Source organism: Sorex fumeus, unplaced genomic scaffold, assembly GCF_029834395.1.
Source record: "Sorex fumeus unplaced genomic scaffold, SorFum_2.1 ptg000006l, whole genome shotgun sequence".
NCBI classification, from domain to species: domain Eukaryota; kingdom Metazoa; phylum Chordata; class Mammalia; order Eulipotyphla; family Soricidae; genus Sorex; species Sorex fumeus.
Window position 1 is genome coordinate 37,795,917 of NW_026606063.1, and position 24,796 is coordinate 37,820,712.

At 42.4% G+C, this 24,796-nt stretch overlaps 1 pseudogene; it reads right to left on the reverse strand.

The window, feature by feature from the left end:
* Positions 1 to 1,063: 1,063 nt before the first annotated feature.
* LOC130034897 (uncharacterized protein C2orf78-like) overlaps positions 1,064 to 24,796 on the reverse strand; it is a 30,490-nt pseudogene continuing 6,757 nt past the window's right edge.

Sequence of the window (24,796 nt, forward strand, 5' to 3'; positions counted from 1 at the left end):
CCTCTCAAGCTAATATAATTGCAGCTGTTCCTGCCAGGAATGTCCGTATGTCATAGCCTGAAAGCCGGCTTGGCCACCTTGGGGAGATGGCAAGGTAAAAGAACTTACATAGGCAATGGACCTCAATGTTGAAACTCGCTAGCAGGGTGTCACCGTGATACAGACTCTGAATATTGTTGGGAATAAGTGAAACGGTGCAACTAGGGGTGCTGAACAGTGGGCCTGAGTACACTGTGATTTATGTTTACATTTCCCAGGAGCTGATCTTCGGGCTTCATGCTACAACTTTTCTCTTGGCTTGGTCCCTGTTAAGAGGGCGTTGATCACGTCATCGGGTAAGTTCATTCCCCAGTATATGTGTTTGCATCTCCCAGGTATCATTTATGGATAGACCACCCAAACCTTTGGAGATGTGTTTCAAATTTATTTATTTTCCAAAGGTGGCCATAAGACATAAAAACAGCCTCCATGAGAGAACTTTTAGATATCTTCTGGTCATCTTAGACTTCTCTGACTTCCTCAGCCTATGCCAAATTTATTCTTTTAACCCAACCCCCAGACCTTGCTTTTCTCCCATTCTTCTTTGGAGGAGACCGAGAGTGGAAGCATATGTGCACTCAAGTTTCAAATCTGGTGGGACTCTGGGGACCATATAGGATTGCAAGAATTGAACGTGGATTCTTGCAGGGCAAATGCCTTAGCAGCTATACTATTGCTCTGACCCTCCCCCACTCTTCATTAGGCCCAAGAAATTTCTCCTTTTACTGGACTTTATAACCCTGGACCAAGTTTCTCTTTCTCAGAGTCTTACCTGTTTCCCCTTCATTCTCTCTCTAACTTGCCATTCTATCTCATGCCATCCTTCAACCCCCAGCCAGTACAAATAACAACCACAGTTGACAGCTTCTCAAAATTCAGTACTTTGTTTACAAACCAATGAACTATAATGCATCTCTTCAATTTGTGAAAAATAAATCAGAATACATAAAATGTGTATGGCATTTCAAGTGTTTGTCTAGGGCAACCATCTAGTATCTAAAGTGGCATCAACCATTCCAGCTACTCACATTACATAGCCATGATATAGAGAGATGTCCATCTCTTTTTCTCTCTCGATATAAAACTGCACTTTCCCTAAAGAGGTGTATTTGGCAGCATTCTCACGCTCCTGCTGAGCCTTCCTTTTCACAGCCACACGCTCTGGTCTCTGCTCACTTGTGATGGGCCTTGACATTACTGGCTCGGGAACATTGGGCATTCTCCATGGAATCCGTTGAAAACGGAAGTCTTGGAGGAGAAACTGATTCTGACGTTTGGGTGGAGACTGGCGCTTGTTCACAGAGAGTGAAGGGGCTCCTGCTGGAAAGAAGTGCTAGCTATTGTCTTGTAGAGAGCAGGCCTAGAAGGTCCGGGATGAGGCATAAGTCAGCTAGTATGGTTCAACAAACCTGGACGAGATGGATTGGTCGAAATGGGCTGAGCTTGTTTGGCAGGACCAGGCAAAGATGCAGTGGTTGGCAGGGATGAATTAGTGGCAGTTGGCGGATCTGAGTTGGTTGAGCCAGGCCTGGCAGGGTAAGCTGCAGCAGGACGATGTGAGGCCATAGACCGTGGTCTTCGAGGAACAGGCCGAGCTTGCGGCTTCTCTATGGTTGGAAAAGGCAGAGGTACCAATTTGACCTTCCCAGGAGGTGGCAGGTCATACAGGGATGGAGACGAACATTTTTCAGGATTGTTACTTGGTTTCTGCACTTGGACCTGAGTTTTCTCAAGGCCTTTTCCATTCTGTGTAGCACCTGGCCAAGGTTTGACAGCTGAGGATTGCTGGAAATCGCTGGGCTTCTTTGAGCTACTCAAGATCCAGGAGGAAGAGAATCCAGGCTTTGGATCACTCTTCTTCCCAAGAGCGTGAAACACTTGCACAGACTCCAGCATGTGCATGCCTAGGCAGCTGTGGGGCTTTTGAAAGGCCTCTTGGCAAAGCTCAGGTTGACTTTTTTTGCGTTTCATCTTGGCAAAGGTCGGCTTCTCTTCTGCCTAGACCTTGTTCCCTGTTGGCTTCCTCTCCTCAGCATTATTAGAGTTTTCTCTGGCCCTTTTTGTCTTCTCCTGCCTATGGTTCTTTGTCTCACTGATCCTGCTTGATGCAGCTTTCTGAGGTTTGCTGTTATGTTTTGCCATGGTCACTGGACACCTCTCACTGACTGCAGCATTACAAATAATCGCTGCTCCCCCTACCAAGCATTCTGGGTCTTTTAGCTGGATTTTGGCCTTGAGTTTTCCCTCAAGAGGCTCAGAGGCCTCACCTTTGTTCTTCTGGGTTGTATGGGAGTTACCCTTAGTGCCACTTGAATTTTCTTGCACCTGATTCAGAGTGATGGTGTCCGTGGTGTTCATTAACTGCAGATATTTGCATTGGTCTAGGTCATTTCAGCAATCAAAGAGCTGGGGAAGATGTATATCTTCCACCAGTGTCGTGATGTGTGCAAAACTACTGCCAGATTCAATCCCCATTTCAAGTGGCCCTGGGTCCTCCAAACGTAGACTGTTCATTCCCTGACAAGTAGTTTCAGTACCAGGCTGTTGCTCTTGGCTGATAGGATCAATGCAGGCCAGGAGATGGTGGATATCAGCGATTTCTAAAGGGCACAGTGGAGGATCTTGGTTTTCTATTGGGATTTGGTAGGTCTCCAGAGACATTGAAAGTTAATTTTCATCTCATCCAAATTCTCATCTCTTTGTTCCTCAGTTCAAGCTGGAAGCAGAGCCAGATTACTATGGGCTGGCGCTATTATGGGAACATCCCTAAGCTCTGGTGATGGGTTACTCTCAAATATTTGAATCCTGCTACTGAAAGACATGTGCAATGCTGAATGTTCTGTTTAGATCAAATGTCTGACCCTAAGGTCGCAATGCCAGGGAAGTATTCATTCCCAGGGAATCCATCACTACAAAGGAACCAAGGAATAAATCAGTCTCTGGTAAATGAGATTCTCCCTCCACACAACTAGTGGTGCCACCATTGTTCACCTACCAGCAATGGGCAAGGCATTGTTACTGGCTCTTCTAAGGATCATTGACAAGGCCCTGTGCCCAAAGATTACATGTTGTAGTTCTCACTGTTGTTCATGTTGTGCCATTTTTCTTGGCTTTCTTTGTTTCAAAGTGTTTTGTGTCAGCCACACTTAAAAATAAGTGACTTGGGACAGAGGGATATTGAAGTCAGTAAATCCCTTGCCCTGCACACTGATGACCTCAGTTTGATCCTCTGTATCACATACGATTTCTCAAGCAGTTTCAGCAGTGATCCTTGAGCACAGAGCCAGGTATAACCCCCGAGCACTGTGGTGGTTACCCACTTTCTACCTCCTCCAAACTAAAGATTTTTTCCCTTTGGGTCACCTCTGGCGATGCTTAGGGGTTACTCCAGGCTCTTCACTCAGGAATCACTTCTGTCGGTACTCAGTGGGCAATATGGGATGCTGAGAATTGAACCCAGGTCAGCCTCGTGCAAGGCAAGAATCCTACCTGCTGTGCTGTAGCTACAGCCCCTTCCCAAACTAAAGATATTTTTCAACCTAGAGATTTTTAAACTATAAAATGCTATAGAGAGCTTAGCATTAAATAGTCAATTCTTCACGTTCTTGAAAATAAATAAAAGGACAGTTCATATCATGGAATAAGAGAAGGAATGAAGCACCACTTCATCATGAAATCTGTGCTCAAATAGAGATTCTAGGTTTGATAACTTTGAACAGGATATCTGATTACAAGGTGTAATTAGAATCTCGTTGTACAATAAAGTATGGGAAAGTTACTGTGCCACCATCGCAATCAGAGTTCTGAAATATCTTCAGAAATCACTAAAACTATAGTTTAAGAAATGGTGTTTCATTTTACTGTGGTAATACTGGGGGACTGATCAACTATGAAAATGTGGCCTTCCCTACATGCAAAAAAATAGGCTCAGAACTCTGCCTAACACCATGTACAAAAGTAAGATCAAAATGGATTAAAGACCTCAACATCAGACCAGAAACCATAAGGTACATTGAAGATAAAGTTGGCAAAACCCTCCATGACATTGAAGCTAATGGTATCTTCAAAGATGCCACGCCACTGGCCGAGCAAGTGAAAACAGAGATAGATAAATGGGACTATCTTAAACTAAGAAGCTTCTGCACCTCCAAAGAAACAGTGACCAAAATACAAAGACAGTCTACAGAATGGGAAAGGATATTCACCGAATACACATCTGACAAGGGGTTGATATCCAGGATATACAGAATACTTGTTAAACTCCACAAGAAGAAAACATCCAACCCCATCCAAAAATGGGGCAATGAAATGAACAGAAACTTTCTCAAAGAAGAAATCCGAATGGCAAAAAAGCACATGAGAAAATGCTCTACATCATTAATCATCAGGGAGATGCAGATCAAAACCACAATGAGATACCATCTCACACCTCAGAGACTGGCCCACATCCAAAAGAACAAAAGCAACCGATGCTGGCATGGATGTGGCGAGAAAGAGACACTCCTTCACTGTTGGTGGGAATGTCCACTGGTTCAGCCCTTCTGGAAAACAGTATGGACGATTCTCAAAAAATTAGAAATTGAGCTCCCATTTGACCCAGCAATACCACTCCTGGGAATATATCCCAGAGAGGCAAAAATGTATAGTCGAAGTGACATCTGCACTTGTTTGTTCATTGCAGCGCTCTTTACAATAGCCAGAAACTGGAAGAAACCTGAATGCCCAAGAACAGATGACTGGTTAAAGAAACTTTGGTACATCTACACAATGGAGTACTATGTAGCTCTTAGAAAAGATGAAGTCATGAAATTTACATACAAGTGGTACAATATGGAAAGTATCATGCTAAGCGAAATGAGTCAGAAAGAGAGGGATAGACATAGAAAGATTGCATTCATCTGGGGGATATAAAGTAACAAAGTATGAGATTAATACCCAAGAATAGCTGAGATCAGCACCAGGAGGATTACTCCATAACTTAGAGGCCAGCCAGGTATCCTAGAGGAAAGGGCAGTTCAGATAGAGAAGGGAGCACCAAATAAAGTATGTTTGGAGGATCCTCCCAGGAGGGGAGATGCATGTCGAAAGTAGACTATGGACTGAACATGTTTGCCACTCAATGCCTCTTTTGCAGACCACAACACCCAAAAGGAGAGAGAGAACACAGGGGATTGCCCTGCCACAGAGACAGGGGGGATGGGGGGATGGGGGTGGGAGGGATATTATCCATGGTGGTGGAAAATGGGCACTGGTGGAGGGATGGGTATCTGATCATTGTATAATTGAAACCAAAGCACAAAAATTGTAAATCTACAACTTTAAAAAAATAAAATAAAATAAAGGGGGAAAAAATGTGGCCTTCCTTGTTAAGCTCTTGAAGGTTTCTTTACGAAACCTAAACGGCCATCATACTATCATACCTTCCAATCTCCATTAGGAGCTCTTATGTTGAGTGTGAAAATAAGGTGCTGTAAAATGATTGAGGGGAGTTTAAACTTAAACTGAGTTTAACTTCAGGTTTCATAAATTAAAAATCTCAATTTATTAAACTCAAATGCCACCTCTCTCTAGACAGTTTCCCATGCAGATTTGACCCCAACATTTGAATGGCAGACCTCCATTTTGCTCACCTTGGTAACCCGATTCTGTGATAGGTTGAGCAGACACAGAGTAGTAGATTCCAGAGGTGGAGGCTGGTGGTCGGTTCTTTGGGGGCTGGACCTTTTTTTAGAACCATGACCATTTCTGGGGATAAGTTGCTGTAAGTTTGGAGGGCAGAACCCCTAACCCCTGTGAATGTCATGGAGCCATAAGGTTGCAGGCATGTACCAGGTTCTCCAGAAAGGAGAGGTCCCTGAGTCTCCTGATGATAGTAATACACCTGGCTTCCTTCTTGGTAGGGAAGTGACAGGCTATGACTCTGATTTGGAACCTGAGATAGTGTCCTCTCCACAAGACTGGCAGAAAGGGATGGGTACACAGACACTATGTTGTCGGTATCTAAGGATTTCTCATAGCGAGCTGCCATAGACATGGAAGAGACAGCAGTGTCTTGGTCAATGATAGTCAGAGTAAAGTCTCCCATGGAAGACTTCTTTACAGCGCTTCCTGCAATATCCCATTCCAAAACATTTGGGTAGGAAGCAACCGAAGTGGATATGTGGCTCTGGCCAGACATTCCAGACAGCATCATTGTGCTAGAATGTTGGTAAAGATAGGCACTACCCATCGGTGTTTGGAAAGAGGTGCCAGAGGCTGAGGGCAGGAACCAAGCAGAACTACCAGCTGGAGCAGATACTCTTGAGTAGTTGCAGACACTTCCTGGTAGGGAAGCTGCATTATTCACCACGGGAAGGGGAAGCGGCAGAGAATGTGCAGTTCCCAATACAGATGGATTTTGAAAATTTTCTGTAAGGAACAAGAGGGTGACAAAAAGAATCTGTGAGACTGAGAATCTCTTACAACATTTGAGAGGAACAATATTAACTTAGACTTTTAGCTATAGAGAAATTTCTAATACCAACTGTCGACCGAGTTACCAAAAGTCAAAGCATTTGGGTGTTCGAAGGGCTGGAACATTTTGGCACTTTGTGTATTTTCACCGTGCTCCCAAAGTGAAAACAGAGCTCTAGAAGACTCCGGTGATGTTTGTACATGGATTTCTTGCTTACAGCTAGTTTCTTTTTCCCCTAGCTCTACCTGTAGCTTGCTCTCCTCTTGAACTCAAACATTATTTCCTAGAATGGAAACATTTAAAAACCAGAAGTCCTAAGAGAATGATTAACATTTTATTGGAGAAGAAAGAAACCTGAAGCCCAGAGATGGCATAGAGACTTGCTCAAGTTTTCCCATCATCTTTAATGGGACTGGGATAGGTTGGAGTTTGGATCAAACCCGGCAATGATCTTGAGCTCTTCCTGGCTCTGTACTCTGGAGTGACCCCTTGTAATGCTTAGAAAGTGTATGCAGTGACAGAGATACAACTGAATTGGCTGCGTACAAGACAAGCATGTTATCCCCTCCCGTACTCCCTCTGTCCCTTTTGTATTACCAGGTCACGGAACCTAGCCATGGGAGCAAGGGGGCATGGGGACTTTCTTGCCAGAACTGTGCCTTGTTCACTGCAATGCAGAAGCTATAAGGAAGATACCATACATTAATATAGGCATTGGCGGTCATTACAATTATTACCATTGTAATCTTCAGGTTTTCTTTTGGCTTGTGCTATTCGTATCAGTTACATACGGTTCACATATGACTCAATCTCATTGATGAATTGCAGGTTGGCAACCTTACCCTGGTTTCTGATTCTAGCTCAAAAATGACTACTTGAGTTTTTCTCAAGTATTGCTTTTGGAAGGAAGACTGTTATTTAAATTCTCTGTCTTAAGTTGCTCTCTGGCAAAGTAGCTACTAACAACTCTACTTAAGCATAATACGATACATAAATAAAGTTTCTCTATTTCATATGATTTACATGGGAGAAGTCATAAAGATAAAGAAAAACATCTGTCTGCTATTGGTATTGTAGGATCATATTGGTTTGTCATTTCTCCCTCGCCACAGGGAGCTTGGGTTTATTGGATGCATCCAGTCACAGTGCTCCTGAGACACTCCCATTCCTCTATGTTTATCTTTAAAATCTTCTCTGTGCTCTGTTCCCCAACCAGCTAATCACCATTTTCCCCTAAGCATTTCTCTTTCCCTTATGTCTTTTTGCAGAGTTTACTTCAGAGCAATGAACTTCTTGTACAGACACAGGAAGACAGTTAGTGCTAGACAATTGTAATTTGGGAATTCATTGACTCCAAATATTATTCACTCCTGGGCATCTGTTTTCTCAACTTATGCCTCAGTTGCCCTGAGTTCCTACCACCCCAAAATCAGGGTACCTGACAAGGGAATGGATGGATGCAGAGCAAGCTATGGGCTACCCTGGCATCTGTGTGGTATGAAATGATATCTCATTGTTGTTTTGATCTGTATCTCCCTGATGATTAATGATGTAGAGCATTTTCTCATATGCCTTTTAGCCATTCGGATTTCTTCTCTGAGAAATTTTCTGTTCATTTCGTCGCCCCATTTTTGCTCTTTTTTTTCTACTTTTGGGGTCACACTTGTTGATGCACAGGGGTTACTCCTGGCTCTGCACACAGAAGTTACTCCTGGCGGTGCTCAGGGGACCATATGGGATGCTGGGAATCGAACCCAGGTAGGCTACGTGCAGGGAAACGGCCTACACGCTGTGCTATCTCTCCAGCCCCAGTCGCCCCATTTTTGATGGGGTTGGATGTTTTCTTCTTGTGCATTTCAACCAGTACTTTGTATATCCTTGGTATCAACCCCTTGTCGGATGTGTATTCGGCAAATATCCTTTCCCAGTCTGTAGACTGTCTTTGTATTTTGGTCACTGTTTCTTTTGAGGTGCAGAAGCTTCTTAGTTTATGATAGTCCCATTTGTCTATCTCTGTTTTCACTTGCTTGGCCAGTGTTGTGACATCTTTGAAGATACCATTAGCTTCAATGTCATGGAGGGTTTTGTCCACTTTGTCTTCAATGTACCTTATGGATTCCGGTCTGATGTTGAGTTCTCTAATCCATTTTGATCTTACTTTTTAAAATGGTGTTATGCAGATATATGAGTCTAGTTTTTGCATGTAGCTGTCCAGTTTTGCCAGCACAAATTGTTATAGAGGCTTTCCTTGCTCCACTTCATATTTCTTGCTCCCTTATCAACGATCAGCTGGTTATATATTTGAGGGGCATATCGGTATATAAAACCCTGTTCCGAAGATCTCTGACTTTGCCTTTGTTTCAGTACCATGCTGTTTAAGTATTACTGCTTTGTAGTAGAATTTGCAGTTAGGGAGGTTGATTCCTCCCATTTTCTTTTTCCCAAGAATTGCTTTAACTTTTCGTGGGTGCTTATTGTTCCATATAAATTTCAGGAGTGTTTGCTCTATTTCTTTGAAGAATGTCATGGGTATCCTTATAGGGATTGCATTGAACTTGTACAATGCTTTGGGAATTATCGACATTTGGACAATGTTAATTCTCCCAATCCATGAGCAGGGGATATCGTTCCATTTCCTCATGTCCTCTTTTATTTCCTGAAGTAGCATTTTATAGTTTTTTTTGTACAAGTCCTTTACTTTCATAATTAAGCTGATTCCTGGATACTTGTTTTCTGGGGCACAATTGTGAATGAGATTGGTTTTTTTTCATGTCACTTTCTTTTCTCTCACTATTTGCATATAGGAAAGCCATGGACTTTTGGGTATTGATTGTGTAGCCTGTAACTTTACTATACAAGTCTATTGTTTCTAGCAATTTCTTGGTAGAGGTTATAGGGTTCTCTAAGTATAGTATCATATCATCTGCAAATAGTGACAGCTTGAATTTTTCTTTCCTACCTGGATGCCCTTAATATCTTTTTCTTGCCTAATCGCTATTTCAAGTACTTACAGTACGATATTGAACAGTAGTGGAGAGAGTGGGCATCCTAGTCTCGTCCCTGATCTTAGGGGGAAGGCTCTAAGCTTTTCCCCATTGAGTATGATGCTTCCTGTAGGCTTGTGGTAGATGGCTTTAACTATATTGAGGAAAGTTCCTTCTATCCCCATTTTGGTGAGGGTTTTCATCATAAACGGGTGCTGGATCTTGTCAAATGCTTTCTCTGCATCTATTGATATGATCATATGATTTTTATCTTTTCTTTTGTCGATATGATGGATTATGTTGAATGAATTTCGAATGTTAAACCATCCTTGCATCCCCGGGATGAATCCCACTTGGTCATGGTGTATGATCTTTTTGATGAGCTGTTGAATTCTATTTGCTAGTATTTTGTTGAGAATCTTCGCATCCATGTTCATCAGGGATATCGGCCTGTAGTTTTCTTTTCTTGTGGTGTCTTTGTTTCCTTTTGGTATTAGAGATATATGGGCTTTATAGAAACTGTTTGGGAGAGTTTCTGCTTTTTCAATTTCCTTGGAAAAGCTTGAGAAGTACTGGCAATAGGTCCTCTTTAAATGTTTGGAAAAATTCGCTAGTGAATCCATCTGGACCTGGGCTATTGTTTTTGGGAAGACTTTTGGTTACAGTTTCAATTTCCGTGATGTTAATACGTCTATTGGCGTACTCTAGATCTTCTTCATTCAGCTTTGGGAGATTATAGGAATCTGGGAATGTATCCATTTCTCCTAGGTTGTCTTGTTTTGTGGCACACAGACTTTCAAAGTAGTCTCTGATGACCTTTTGAATTTCTTTGGTTTCTCTTGTAATATCCTCATTGTATTCCTCATTCGATTTATTAGGGTTCTCCTTATCTGTTTCTTTGTGAGTGTGTGAGTGTTGCTAGTGGTTTATCTCTCTTATTTATTTTCTCGAAGAACCAGCTCTTGGTTTCATTGATCTTTCGGATTGTTTCTTTGGTTTCCATGTCATTGATTTCTGCTCTAAGTTTTATGATCTCTTTCCCTCTGCCTGATTTGGGCTCCTTCCATTGATCCTTTTCTAAGATCTTGAGCTGTGAAGTCAAGTTGTTTATGTGAATCCTTAATTCCATCCTGAGATATGCTTGCAGAGCTACAAATTTCCCCCTTAATACAGATTTAACTGCATCCCAGAAATTCTGGTAGCTTGTTTCTTCATTCTCATTTTTTCCAAGTATCTTTTGATTTCGTCCTTGACTTCCTTCCTGATCCACTCGTTGTTCAGCATTGAGTTGTCTAATTTCCAGGTATTTGATTTGTTTCTCCATGCCTGTGTGTGATTCACTTCTATTCTCAGTGCATCCTGGTTTGAAAAGATTGTTGATACTATTTATGTTTTCCAGATTCCATTGAGGTATGTTTTTTGGCCTAGGACATGGTCTATTTTGGAAAATGTTCTGTGCTCACTGGAGAAGAATGTGTATTCTCTCTTTCTGGGGTGTAAAGCCCTGCATAGTTGTATAAGACCTTTCTCTTCTGTTTCTTCTTTCAAAGCCAATGTTTCTTTGCTGAGTTTTGTTCTTGTTGATCTATCCAGAGGTGAGAAGTCGATGTTGAAGTCTCCAGCTACTATTGTGTTGCTAGCAATGTCCTCCTTAAGATCTGTTAGCAGTTGTTTGAAATATTTACCTGTTTCCTCACTAGGTGCATATACATTTAACAGTGTGGTTTCTTCCTGTTGTACGTATCCCTTGATGAAGAGAAAATAGCCTTCGCTGTCCCTTCTCATCTTTTTCAACGTGAAATTAATGTTTTCAGATACTAGTATGGCAACCCCAGGTTTTTTGAGGGAGCTGTTTGCTTGCAGGATTGTTTTTCATCCTTTCACTTTGAGTCTGTGTTTGCTCTGAGTGTTGAGATGAGTTTTTTGTAGGCAGCAGAATGTTGGCTTCTGTCTCTGAATCCATTTTACCACTCTGTGTGTCTTAATTGGTGAATTTACCGTTGACGTTGAGAGAGATTATTGTTATGGGGTTTTGTGTCTTCTTTCTGTAAGGGTCTGTTGTGCTTGTAGGGTTTGTCTTGTCCTATATTAGCCCCTTTAGTCCTTCTTTTAGGTTTGGTTTTGAGTCTATGAAGTTCGCGAGCCGCTGTTTATCTAGAAAATAGTGTACCGTTCCTTGGATTTTGAGTGAGAGTTTAGCTGGATAGAGTATTCTTGGTGAAGCATTCATTTCAGTGAGTTTTTTACTGTATACCGCCATTGTCTTCGGGTTTGGAGGGTTTCCTCTGTTAGATCTGCTGTGATTCTAAGGGGTGCTCCTTTGCATGTGATTTATTTCTTTGACCCTGCTGCTTGCAGTATTGTATCTCTATTAGCAGCATCGATCGTTCTAACTATGATATATCTTGGAGTGTTTTTGTTAGGGTCTCTTTTAGCTGGCAGCCTTTGGGCTCCTTGAACCTGAATGGCTGCATTGTGGAGCTCTGGGAATTTTTCAGCAATGATTTTTAACTGTATTTTTTTTCATTGGGATTGTTACCCTGAACTTCTGGTACTACAATGATTCTAATGCTCTTCCTCTTAGAATCATCTCCTAGGACTCTGATTTTCTGTCGATCTATTTTGAGGTCCCTTGCCACTGTGTGTTGTTGCCTGTTGGCTTGGTGCAGCTGATCTTCCAGCTCACTGATTCTCTCTTCAGCTGCGGTTATTCTACTGTTGAAGGCACAGACTGAGTTTTTCATTTCATCTACGGAATCTTTTATTCATAAAATTTCTGCTCTCATTTCTTCCCGGAATTTGTCTTTTTATTTTCTGTCACGTTACTGGTTATCTGTCTGACTATTTCATTGAGTTGATTCAACATCTTTATGACTTTTTATCTGAATTCCTTGTCAGAGAAGTCCTTTAGGTGAGCAGTATAAACAGAGACTTCTGGATTCTTTTCGTTGTCCTCCCCATGTGGTGTTGATTTGCCTTGTTTTTTCATGTTGGTGTGTAGGTTTGGGGACTAGGTTCCTTGGTATGGCTAAACTACCTGCGTCCGCTTGAGTGATTTCCTTATAAAATTAGGCCACGCCCACTTCTACAGAGGCCACACCCACTTCTAAAAGGCCACACCCCCACGGCTACCTGGTGTGTGTGGGGGGAGCAAAGACTGGGATGGGGAGAAAACCAGCACAGCTTGTCCGATAGTTAGGGGAGAAGACCAGCACAGCTTGTCTGAGAGGACGCCTGGGGGGCTTGCAGGGAGAAATCCAAGTCCCAGGTTCAAGTACCAGCAGATGAACTGACCTGGGTTTGGGAGAAGATCAACACAACTTGGGGGGCGAAGAGGAAGTGCCCACCCATCTTCTTTTCCCAAGGGTTGCTTTAGCTATTCGTGGCGCTTTAGATGAAACTCTTCTGCCAGAATCCTTTAAACTTTAACTCCTTTTGAGGGAAAGAGGAAGTTACTCCATGCAAAAAGCATTAAAAACTTTTTACACTTAGATATCAATTCCTTAACTTCAAAACAAACTAGCAAAATTTACTTCATATTAGGAATTACTGACGGCAGGTTCTTCAGGTGTTCAGGTCTGATCTTGTCTGGGCTGGGTGCTGTTTGTTTCTTTACCGATGAAATGGCGTGTCGGATTTCGTAAGGGAGAACGTTGGGAACGACATACCCATCCTGTGGAATTTGGTATGTCGGCAAGTGGACATGGCTATTGTAGAGATTTGAGTAGAAGTCATGGATAATCTTCTCCATTGCCGTTCTGGAGGATGTGATGGATCCATCAGGATGTTGGTGGGCAGTCATCTTGGTCTTATAGTTGGCGAAGGACAGGCGGGCGTTATGAATACTTTTCCCGGCTTCTGCCGCATCTACCAGTACTTCTGCTCTTCTCTCTTTGAGGTCTTCCTTGATCGCATCTCTGCATTGCTTTGCGAGCTCGGACGTTAGCTTGCGGTTGCCTGAGGCATGCGCCAAACCACGCTGGCGAATTAGCTCAAGAGTTTTCGAAGATAGGCGACTTTTTGTGGCTATCTCTCTCTTGGCGTTCCTCGCACATTCATGGAGGTGCTGAACCAGTCGATCATATTCCTCGTCAATGTTGTCAACAATGGCATCTTCCCATGTTGCCAAAATAGTGCCAAAGAGTTCCCAGTTGGTGGTCATTCTGGGAGTTCTCTTCTTGAACTTTGCAGCCCTTTCTCCCCGCTCTGTGAAGTAGAATTTTGCACGAAGGAGACGGTGGTCCGATCCCGTTCGGAATTTTGGGACAACAGCGACATCAGTCAGGCACAACCGTCGATTGAATATGATGTGGTCTATATCGTTGTGGAATCGTCCACCGGGAGACTCCCATGTCCATCGTTTAGATTCTGCCTTCTGGAACTGTGAGTTACCATGAATGGTCTTGGTCGACATGATGAACTCAGACAGTCTCTCACCCTGTTCGTTCCATTCTAGGCCATGGGTCCCAATGTGAAGTTCTTCAGCTGATCTTCTCGGTCCTATCTTGGCATTAAAATCACCCACAATGATCTTGTAGAAGGTGTGGTCAGCACTGCCGTCAGTACTCATCAATACACTGGCTCGGCTCTTCACTCGCTACCTGTCTGAATGCAAGGTTCCATCCCAATGGAAAACCAGCAGGACCGTACTACTGTTCAAGAAGGGAGACATCCATGACATTGGCAACTATCGCCCGATCTGCCTATTGTCTGTCATCTACAAGTTGTTCACTCGAGTCATCCTGAATAGGATTGGCAGAACACTAGATGAAGGACAACCATGCGAGCAAGCAGGGTTCCGCAAAGGATTCAGCACCATCGAACATATCCACACGATAACCAAGCTCATTGAGGTTTCTCGGGAGTTCAAGATGCCACTCTGTTTAACGTTCATTGATTTAAAGAAGGCCTTTGATTCTGTTGAGACGGAAGCGGTCATTGAAGCCCTAGCCAATCAGGGCATTCAAGCCCAATACATCAGGATCCTCCGTGAGCTGTATTGCGGATTCACTACCAGGATCTCACCATTCTACAAAGAAGTGATCGTTGATGTCAAGAGAGGGGTGCAGCAGGGTGATACTATTTCACTGAAACTCTTCAGTGCCACCCTCGAGAATGTTATGCGACGACTGGAATGGGAAGGAATGGGAGTGAAGATAGATGGTCGGCAATTACGCCACCTCCGCTTTGCTGATGACATTGTTTTAATAACACCAAACATCAGCCAAGCGGCACAAATGCTGGCCGACTTTGACCATGAGTGTGGAAAGGTAGGACTACAGCTGAATCTTACGAAGACAATGTTTATGAGAAACAGCCTTGTTCCTGACGCCCCATTCGCTCTCAATGGAACGACCGTCTCCAAATGCAACAGCTATGTGTACCTAGGTCGAGAGGTGAATATGACAAATGACCTGGCACCCGAGCTGCGCAGGAGAAAGAGAGCGGCTTGGAACGCCTTAAAGAATGTCGAAGAAATAGCTAAGAGGACGAAGAACCTCCGGCTCCGGGCACATCTCTTTGATTCCACTGTTCTTCCTGCATTAACATATGCCTCAGAGACCTGGGCCCTACGCAAACAAGATGAGAACGCTATTCAGGTCTCCCAAAGAAGAATAGAAAGAGCTATGCTTGGAATATCACGTTTCACTCAAATGAGAGAACGAATCCAGAGTTCTGACATCAATCGACAATCAAGGATCAAGGACGCTGTCTCATTTGCAAAGGTGTCGAAAATCAGATGGGCTGATCACGTAATGAGATTTAAAGATGACCGTTGGACTAGAGCTGTTACTGATTGGATTCCACGGGATGTCAAGAGACCGCGTGGCCGCCCACCTACCAGATGGTCAGACTTCTTCGTCAAGATCATGAACGATCGGTTTGAGGCCCTTCATGTTCCCAGAGCGAACAGATGCCATTGGGCTACACTAGCACGCGACAGGGACAAATGGAGACGTTACTGGCGCCCGCTCGAGCAAATCGACGACTAACGGGAAGTTAAGTGATAAGTGATAAGTGATTAGGAATTAATCAGAACATGCTAAGTTGTTTCCCTAGAATTCCAAAGGGAGAGCCTTGCCAATAAAGAGGTCACATTCCCAAGAAAAGGCCAGTATTGGATAGAGAGAAAGGTGGAATTAAGCAGGCTAGGGAAATGGAATCCTACAAGACACTTATAACAGTTTCACTTTCCTAAGATTCTTATGTTAGTGAAATACTCCTATTATAATAAAGAGCTTAAATATTTCATTAATAAATTTAAAAAGTTACTATTTAATTATTTATGTTGCACAGTTAACCAACAACATAAAATTATTACTAATATATTTTAAGCATTATTTAATAGAATTAGATTTTATTGTGCATAGATTATAATATACATAATTACATTGTTTAGGGTGAGGAAGTGACAGAGTATTATGAGAAATCATCCCCTAAGTAGAAAAACGCGAATTTCTCATATTTCCCTAGGCAAATATGCAACCAGAAAGAATAGTCTGCAAAGATAGAATAGATGCCAATGTATCTGCCAGCTGCAAACTTGTGAAAATGTAGACTAATACTGTCTAGGATCTTTGAGATTTAGAGGACAATATGGCCAAAAATAGAATAGGAAACGGTCACAACCTGATTTATTTATTTATTTATTTATTTATTTATTTTGGCTTGGGGGCCAACACCTGGCAATGCTCAGAGGTTACTCCTGATTGCACTCAGGAATGACTCCTGGAAGAGCTGACTTGACTGGGTGCAGGACACTGCCACTGAACTATCTCTCCTGCCCCAACAAGTTTATATTTTAAGGATGCCTATTGCTCTCCTGTGTGAACTACCCCAGCCCCTGCTCTAGATGTACCTCGGGAATTTTGCTGTACTTACTAACTCTCCTTGATGTCTCTGTGAACTTCAACAAGACTCACCTGTGGGCTGGTGGGGCTGGGAGAGCAATATTGCATTGATTGACCTGCCTGTGAGACCACTGACGGTTGCCCGTGTGACCCTAAAGCTTGGACAATCTTCGTGTTTGTGTACTTATGTGTTTGTTTCATTCTCTCTGACAGAGTCCTGTTGGACGGAGGTTGAAACTGACAATTGGATTTGGCAGATGAGAATTTAGATAGATTATAAGCAATTATTGTGATAAACAAATTACACCATCTATTTGAAAATCCCAAGTAGAGTGGGATAATTGGGGAGCTATAAAAAGAATCAGAATACCACAAGGAATTCCTGAAGTTACAAGTGGTGGTGCTCAAAGCCTACTCCCTGTGCATAGCGATCACTTCTGGCAGGCTCAGATGACCATTGGGATGCAAGGTTTTGAACTTGGGTCAACCATTTCCAGTGCAAATGCCCCACAAGTGCTTGATATCTCTTAGATCATGTATGAGCATCTAGCTAGTCAAATCCCATTTTCAACCTAAGATCATCTTACATTCCCTTCAGTGCTCTCCATCATTGTAAAGCTCCATTTGGGGGAGTCATTATAATAAAAAGTCAAAATAGTTTGAAAATCAAAATAGAGCAAAGACCAAGTCTGGCTGTGTCTAAATTCAGTCCCAAGTTCAAGATTTTGCTACTTTCCAAATAGCCACACAATTTCCATTAATATGTACTGTGTATATTTAAGAGTGAAATAGAAACAAGAATATTAAGTTTTATATGTATTGGTTTCAAAGATTTGTTCCTGGAACACTGTACTGGTTTACAAACTGTTATGTTTTTGAAGTGTTGTTTTGTTTAGTTTTCTGTGATTGCTCTAATTAATCACCTGATAGCTTGAACATCAGAAGAAGAAAAAAAATCTGCACTCCGAGAAGCCAGAAATTTATTATAAAGATCACTGGGACAAAGGTGTCATTCAGGATATATGCTTTCTCTAGTAGGTCTTTAGCTTGTATTTTCTGCTAACTTCTGATAACGAACAAGCAGCTAGTCAAGTAACTAACTGACAAGCAGGTAGTTAATACACTCCATCTTACCACCAGGGTCACATAACCTTGTCTTCTATCTGCATCATCTTCTCCTGCCGCCTTTTGTCAAAACAAATGTTATGCCAGTGACTCACCTGATAATGCACCAAATCTCTCCATCACCAGCCATAGCATGCACTGAGTCGAGTTTTTATGAAACAAAGGAACATTCGCAGGGTTTCAATTACCATTATCTAGTCTACAACCTGATGTCATTAGCATCTAGAAATATATGAACGGGATGGAATTTTTTTTGTGTGTGTACATGAATGCTTTTATTTTTTGTATTGGAGCCACACCAGATGGTGCTCAGAGCTTCCTCTTGGCTCTGCCATCAGGGATCACCCCTGGCAGGGATCAGGGTACTACCTGGGGTGCCAGGGAGCCAATTCAGGCCCACTGCGTGCAAGGCAAGCACCCTACCCTCTGTACAATGTCTCCAAACACTTCAGTATTTCATTTAGCCTATGTATGAGACGTCCAGGGCTCTGTGCATTTAGGAAGTGTGGAAACCTCTCCAATACGGTTGATCCACACAAAAGAATATTGGTCATAGTAAGTAGTGACACACTATAGCACAGATGAACTTTGAAAGCATCAGGGTGTGAAAAAGCCTGTCCAAAGGTCACATATCTCAGGAACCTTGAATATGAAGTGTTCAGAGTAAGCAAATTCATAGACATAAAGATGAGTGTTGCCAGAAACCAGAGGAAAGAGAGAATGGAGAGGTCAGCCCGTAGTGAAGAGGCTCTTTTTGGCAATGATGAAGATGCTATGGATAGAAAATGGTAATAGTTGCAAAACTAGCAAGTATACCAAATGCCACTGAAGTTAGTCTCAAATGGTGGTTCCCACACACAAAAAAAAGTTTATGCAGATGAGTATTGTAAAAGGGTGCAAGTTCTCTCTCCTTCACTCATTCCCTACAAGCACCTACGAAAATTGGGAATAACTGTAGGGCTGTGACCGAGGTTTTTCTTTGCAAACTCTAAATTACATAAACTAATAAACCTTACCTTTTTCACTGTAGCAACATCAGGCCATGAGACACTCCCCTTTTGGGCCTTTATTCCCGGTGCTGACCAGGTGTTCTGACTATTTTCCCCTTAGGAAATAATAAAAACACTTCACTTCAAAGTCCCTCCCACTGCCCCCGCAAAAGGAAAGTGAGTCAACCACTCTCAATCGTATGCAGCTCACACTTTGTTTCTTTATTCTTTTTATGTATAACACTTGGTAGTTTTCTGGTCACATACAAGTGATGCTTGGGTGACCAGGCTGCCTGCCCAAGATGCAGTCAGGAGCTCCAGAGAGACCTCCAGCCCTTGGAGCTCTTTCTGGCCTTGGATGTGACCTGTTATTTTAAACCTATTTTCTTTTCCTGTTTTTGCTGTTCCTCTCATTTATGGAATACAGTTTTTCATTAAAAAACATTATAACATGTTTAAAGAACATCCACCAACTTTCCCATGATGACCATCTGCTCTCCCTGTGCCTGCCCTTCCCCGTTTCCTTCCCTTTCATCCATCACCCCATAACTCTCCAAGGACCACCTCTTCCCACCTCTGCCTTCCCAGTCTCAAGGAGTACCGGTACCAACCGCTTTGGGAGTGATGGTCTAGTGCGCATGTCCCAGTCCGGTACCTCCCGCAGCCTAGAGCCCAAAGCCATTTATTGCGTTGGTTCTTGTGTGAACTTCAGTTAACAGCGGCATTTAGAGCAGGCTGCAGGCACCAGGGACTGTGGAAGACCATCGAATGGCCCGTCAAGCGATTATATTTTGAACTCGCCATGCCAGTAATATCAGGATGCTGTGGCCTGAAAGCCGGCTTAGCCACCTTGGTGAGTTTGCAAATCCAAAGAACTTAGTCACATAGACCTCATTGTTGAACCTCGCTAACACAGTGGGACCGTTTACCAGCTCTGAGTATTTTTTGGGAAGATGAAGTGAAATGGTGGATCTAGGGTTTCTGAACATAGGGCCTGACTACATGGTGATTTATCTTTACATATGCCAGGAGCTGAACTTCAGGCTTCATGCTACAACTGTTTTCTTGGCTTCGTTCCTGTTAACAGTCGCTCCTGAATACCTCTGAGGACCGTTGACCACTCATCTGGCAGGCTCATTCCCCAGTGTATGTGGTCTCATTCCTCAGCCATGATCATTTGTGGATAGACCACCCAAACCTTTTGGAGATGTGTCTCAAATTTCTTTATTTTCCAAAATGGTCATGAGCCATAACACAGCCTCCATGAAGGAATTTAATTTCCTTTTGGTCATCTTAGACTCATCTGCTTCCTCGGCCTATTCCAAATTTATTCTAACCCAAACATTCTCTCTGTGCCATTTCTCCCATTCTATTTTGAAGGAGACTGTGGATGGGGCATACATGACTGTGCTCTGGCCTTACTCCTGGCTTTGCACTCAAGTTTCACATCTGGTGGGACTCTGGGGACCATATAGGATTGCAAGAATTGACCTTGGGTCAGTCTTGTGTGCAGGGATATGTCCTATCAGCTATACTATTGCTCTGACCCTCCCCCACTCTTCATCAGGCCCGTGAAATTTCTCCTCTTATGGGCTTTATAACCCTGGACCAAGTTTATCTTTCTTAGAGTCTTGTCTGTTCCCCCTTTGTCCTCTCTCTAACTTCCCATTCTGTCTCATATCATCGTTCAACTCCAATCCCCTCCAAATAACAACCACAGTTGACAGCATCTCAAAATTCAGAACTTTTATTACCAGTGTATTAACTTTAATGCATCTCTTCAATTTTTTTAAAATATAGCAAAATAAATAAAACTTGTATGGTATTTGTAGTGTTTGTCTAGGGCAAACATCGGGAACTAAAATGGCACCAACCATTCCAGCTACTCACATTACATAGCCATAGTATAGAGAGAGGTCCATCTCTTTTTCTCTCTCAATAAAAAACTGCAATTTCCCCAAAGAGGTATATTTGGCAGCGTTCTCACGCTCCTGCTGAGCCTTCCTTTTCATAGCCTCATGCTCTGGTCTCTGCTCACTTGTGATGGGCTTTGACATTACTGGCTCAGGAAAATTGGGGTTTCTCCACGGAATTGGTTGGTAACGGAAGTCTTGGAGGAGAAACTGACTCTGACGTTTGGGTGGAGACTGGCGCTTGTTCACAGAGACGGGAAGGGGCTACTGCTGGAGAGAAGTGCTAGCTGTGGTCTTGTAGTGAGCAGGCTTAGAAGTTGCAGGCTGAGGAATAGGTCGGCTAGTAGGGTTCAGCAAACCTCGTCTAGATGGGGTGGTCGAAATGGGCTGAGTTGGTTTGGCAGGACCAGGCAAAGATGCATTGGTTGGCCAGGATGAATTGGCGGCAGTTGGCAGAGCTAAATTGGTAGAGCCAGACCTGGCAGGGTAAGCTGCAGCAGGACGATGTGAGGCCACAAACTGTGGTCTCCGAGGAACAGGCCGAGTTTGTGGCTTCTCCATGGTTAGAAAAGGCAAAGGGACCAATTTGACCTTCCCAGGAGGTGGCAGCTCATCCTGGGATGGAGACGAGGGTTCTTCAGCACTGCTATTTGGTTTCTGTGCTTTGACCTGAGTTCTCTCAAGACCTTTTTCATCCGGTGTAGCACCTAGCCATGGTTTGACAGTTAAGGATGGCTGGAAGTCGCTGGGCTTCTTTGAACTACCTAGAACCCGGGAGGAAGAGAATCCAGGCTTTGGATCACTCTTCTTCCCTAGAGCATGAAACACTTGCACAGTCTCCAGCATGTGCATGCCTAGGCAGCTGCGGGACTTTTGAAACGCCTCTTGGCAAAGCTCAGGTTGACTTTTCTTGCGTTTCATCTTGGCAATGGTGTGCTTCTCTTCTGCCCTGACCTTGTTCCATGGCTGCTTACTCTCCTCAGCTTTCTTAGACTTTTCTCTGACCCTTTTTGTCTTCTCCTGCCCATGGCTCTTTGTCTTGCTGGTCCTGCTGGATTCAGCTTTCCGAAGTTTGCTGTTAGGTTTGGCCATGGTCACAGGACACCTCTCACTAAAATATAATGTAACAAATGAGGAAAAATTTCTGTATATGCGAGAAAGAAAGTCAGTGTCTAAAATCACACAGCAAGTGTCAAAGTCAAGCTAAAATGAGGTTGATAAAATTCTCGTGGAATATTTTCTTCCATTATTACATGATGTTTTTACTTGAGTACTAAGTTTAGAGACAAGAACTCTAATGAAAAGGTCTGAAAAGTATTATTCCTTATCTGACATGGTCAGAGAAGAGGAAATACCGATAAAGGTAGACAATAAGAGGAGACGATACGAGAGTACATCTGAACACTGAAGCGTAAGACCACAAGTGTCCAGTACTGATGATAGTCACTGGCGATTGGTCATTGGTCACTGGTCACTTCTCATGATGATTCAAGTTTTTTTACAAACAGCTGCACGGGAATCCTAAGATTCTACTAGGTGGTGGTAGGTTTGGTGGGAGAATGATGTCATAAAGCAGACAGTTGAAAGGTAGAGGCTAGCCAATAAGGAGGTCAGATTCCCAAGAAGAAGACCGGATTGGAGAGAGAGAGGTCAAACGAAGGAGGTTAGGAGATAGAATCCTACAGGACATTTATGACAATTTCATCTTCCTCAGACTCTGATGTTAGCTAAATTCTCCTATTATTCTTTTGAGCTTACATATTTTATTAATAAATCAATAATATTTCTAGATCATCATTTATATTGCCTTGTTAATCAACAGTATTACATTATTACTAATATACATTATATGATGTTTAATAAAATTAAAATATATATTCATACATTATAATATACACTATTACTTACTTTAGGGGTACAAAGTGGTGTAATATTATGAGTAATCATCCCCAATCAAAAATCTCTAAGGTTCAGGTATTCTGCTAGCAAACATACACCCAGAAAAGGATAGTGGGTAAAGATAGAATAGATGAAAAAATCTATGCCAGCTACTAACTATGATTCTTGGTAGGGAAGTGACAGACTAAGACTCTGATTTGGAACCTGAGATGGTGTCCTCTCAACAAGACTGGCAGAATGTAATGGGTACACAGACACCGTGTTGTTGGTATCTAAGGTTTTCTCATAGTAAGCTGCCATAGTTATGGAAGAGTCAGTGGTAACTTGGTCAAGGACAATCAGTAAAGTCTCCCGTGGAAGACTTCTCTTTAGCAAATCCTGCAATACCCCACTCCAAAATACTCGGGTAGAAAGCAGCTGCAGTGGACATGTGGCTGTGACCAGACATTCCAGACAGCATCGTTGTGCTAGAATGTTGGTAAAGATAGGCACTGCCCATCAGTGGTTGGAAAGAGATGCCAGAAGCTGAGGGCAGGAGCCAAGCAGAACTACCAGCTGGAGCACATACTCTGGAGTAGTTGCAGGGAAGCTGCATTTTTCACCACAGGAAGCGAAAGCTGCTGAGAATGTGCAGTTCCCAATACAGATGAATTTTCAAAATTTTCTGTAAGGAATAAGAGGTGATGAAAAGAATCTGTGAGACTGAGAATCTCCTACAACGTTTGAGATGAACAATATTAACTTAAAGTTTTTGCTAGAGAGAAGCTTCTAATACCAACATTCAACTGAATTCCCATTAGTCCAGAGTTTTGCGTGGTTGAAGGGCTGGAACGTTTTGGCACTTTGTATATTTGTCGCTGTGCTCCCAAAGTGAAAACAGAGCTATAGAGCCTCAGGTGATGTGTTTTGTACATGGATTTCTTGCTTATAGATAGTTTCTCCTTGCCTTAGCTCTACCTGTAGCTTGATCACCTATTGAACTCATATGTTATTTTCTAGAATGGAAGCATTTTAAAACGAGGAAGTCCTAAGAGAATGAGTAACATTTTATTGCAGAAGAAAGAAACCAGAAGTGCAGAGATGGCATAGAGACTTGTTCCATTTCTCCCATTATTTAAATTGTAAGTGGGGTAGGGTGCAGGTTGGACCAATACCCGTCAATGATCTTGGGCTACTTCTTGCTCTGTACTGTGAAGAGGTGCCTTGTAGTGCTCAGGAGACTCTGTGTAGTGACAGAGGTTCAACTGACTTGGCTGTGTAAAAAGCAAGTACCTTATCTCCTCCTGTACTATCTCTCTGTCTCTCTGTCCCTTATGTTTTGCCGGGTTACAGAACCTAAGAATGTGGATTTTCTTGCCAGGACTCTGCAGAAACTAGGAGGAAGATACTTTACACTTATATAGGCATTTGCAGTGATTACAACTATTAGCATTGTAGTATTCAGATTTTCATTTTGACTTGTGGAATTCACATCGGTTTCTTACGGTTCACATATGTGACTCAATCTCCTTGATGAGTTGAAGGATAGCAACCTTACCCTGGTTTCTGATCCTACCTCAAAAATGAGTACTTGAATTTTTCTCAAGAAGTGCTTTTAGAAGGAAGTTTGTTATTTAAAATCTCAGTCTCCAGTTGCTCTCCAGCAAAGTAGTTACTAACAACTCTAATTAAAAATAATCTGCAAACTTAAGGATGGATCTATAGAACAGGGGATAGTGCGTTTGCTCTTCATGTGGCCAACTTGGGTTCAATAACTCTGTCCCTCTTGGACAGCTCAGCAAGCTACCGAGAGTATCCTGCCTGCACGGCAAAACCTGGCAAGCTACCCACGATGTATTTGATGTGCGAAAAACAGTAACTACAGGTCTCACAATGGAGACGTTACTGGTGCCCACTAGAGCAAATCGATGAACAATGGGAGTAAAGTGCTACAGAACAGTGCTACAGTGCTGTGCATACATAAAATAGTCTCGCTGTTTCATGTAATTCACATGGAAGGATGTATAAAGAAAAAATCATATAAGATATCTATCAAAGAACTGAAAAAAAAGTATATAGATAAGAATGCAATGTGGGCTATTCAGCAAGCAGTTTAGTAAAGTAAGTGATTGAGAGCAGACCCAAGAGTAAGCCCTGAGTCAAACTGGATGTGATCCCAAACAAAACCAAAGAAAACAGTACAATAAGTTTATTAATAAATTGTGGCATGTATACAAGATGAAGACAGTATTCTATTTTTGCAAAAAGTCATAACCGAAAAATACACTAACAAGTGATTTTGAGCGCAAACATTACCATTGCGTAAAGCAGAAAACATTTACCAGTAACTTACATAATAAGCAGAAAATTTAATAAAAGTGATTGTATTTAGTACCCAGAAATATGTTGTCAATGAGTAAAAAGCAGAATGAAATGTAAGAAGTGCAAGAAATGACATTATTTTTCTCATTCATAACTTTGAAGATTAACCAGCAAACAACAGGTATTCAACATAGAATGCAAGTTCAGTAAATCGCAGAAGATGCAGAAAAGATCATTAAAA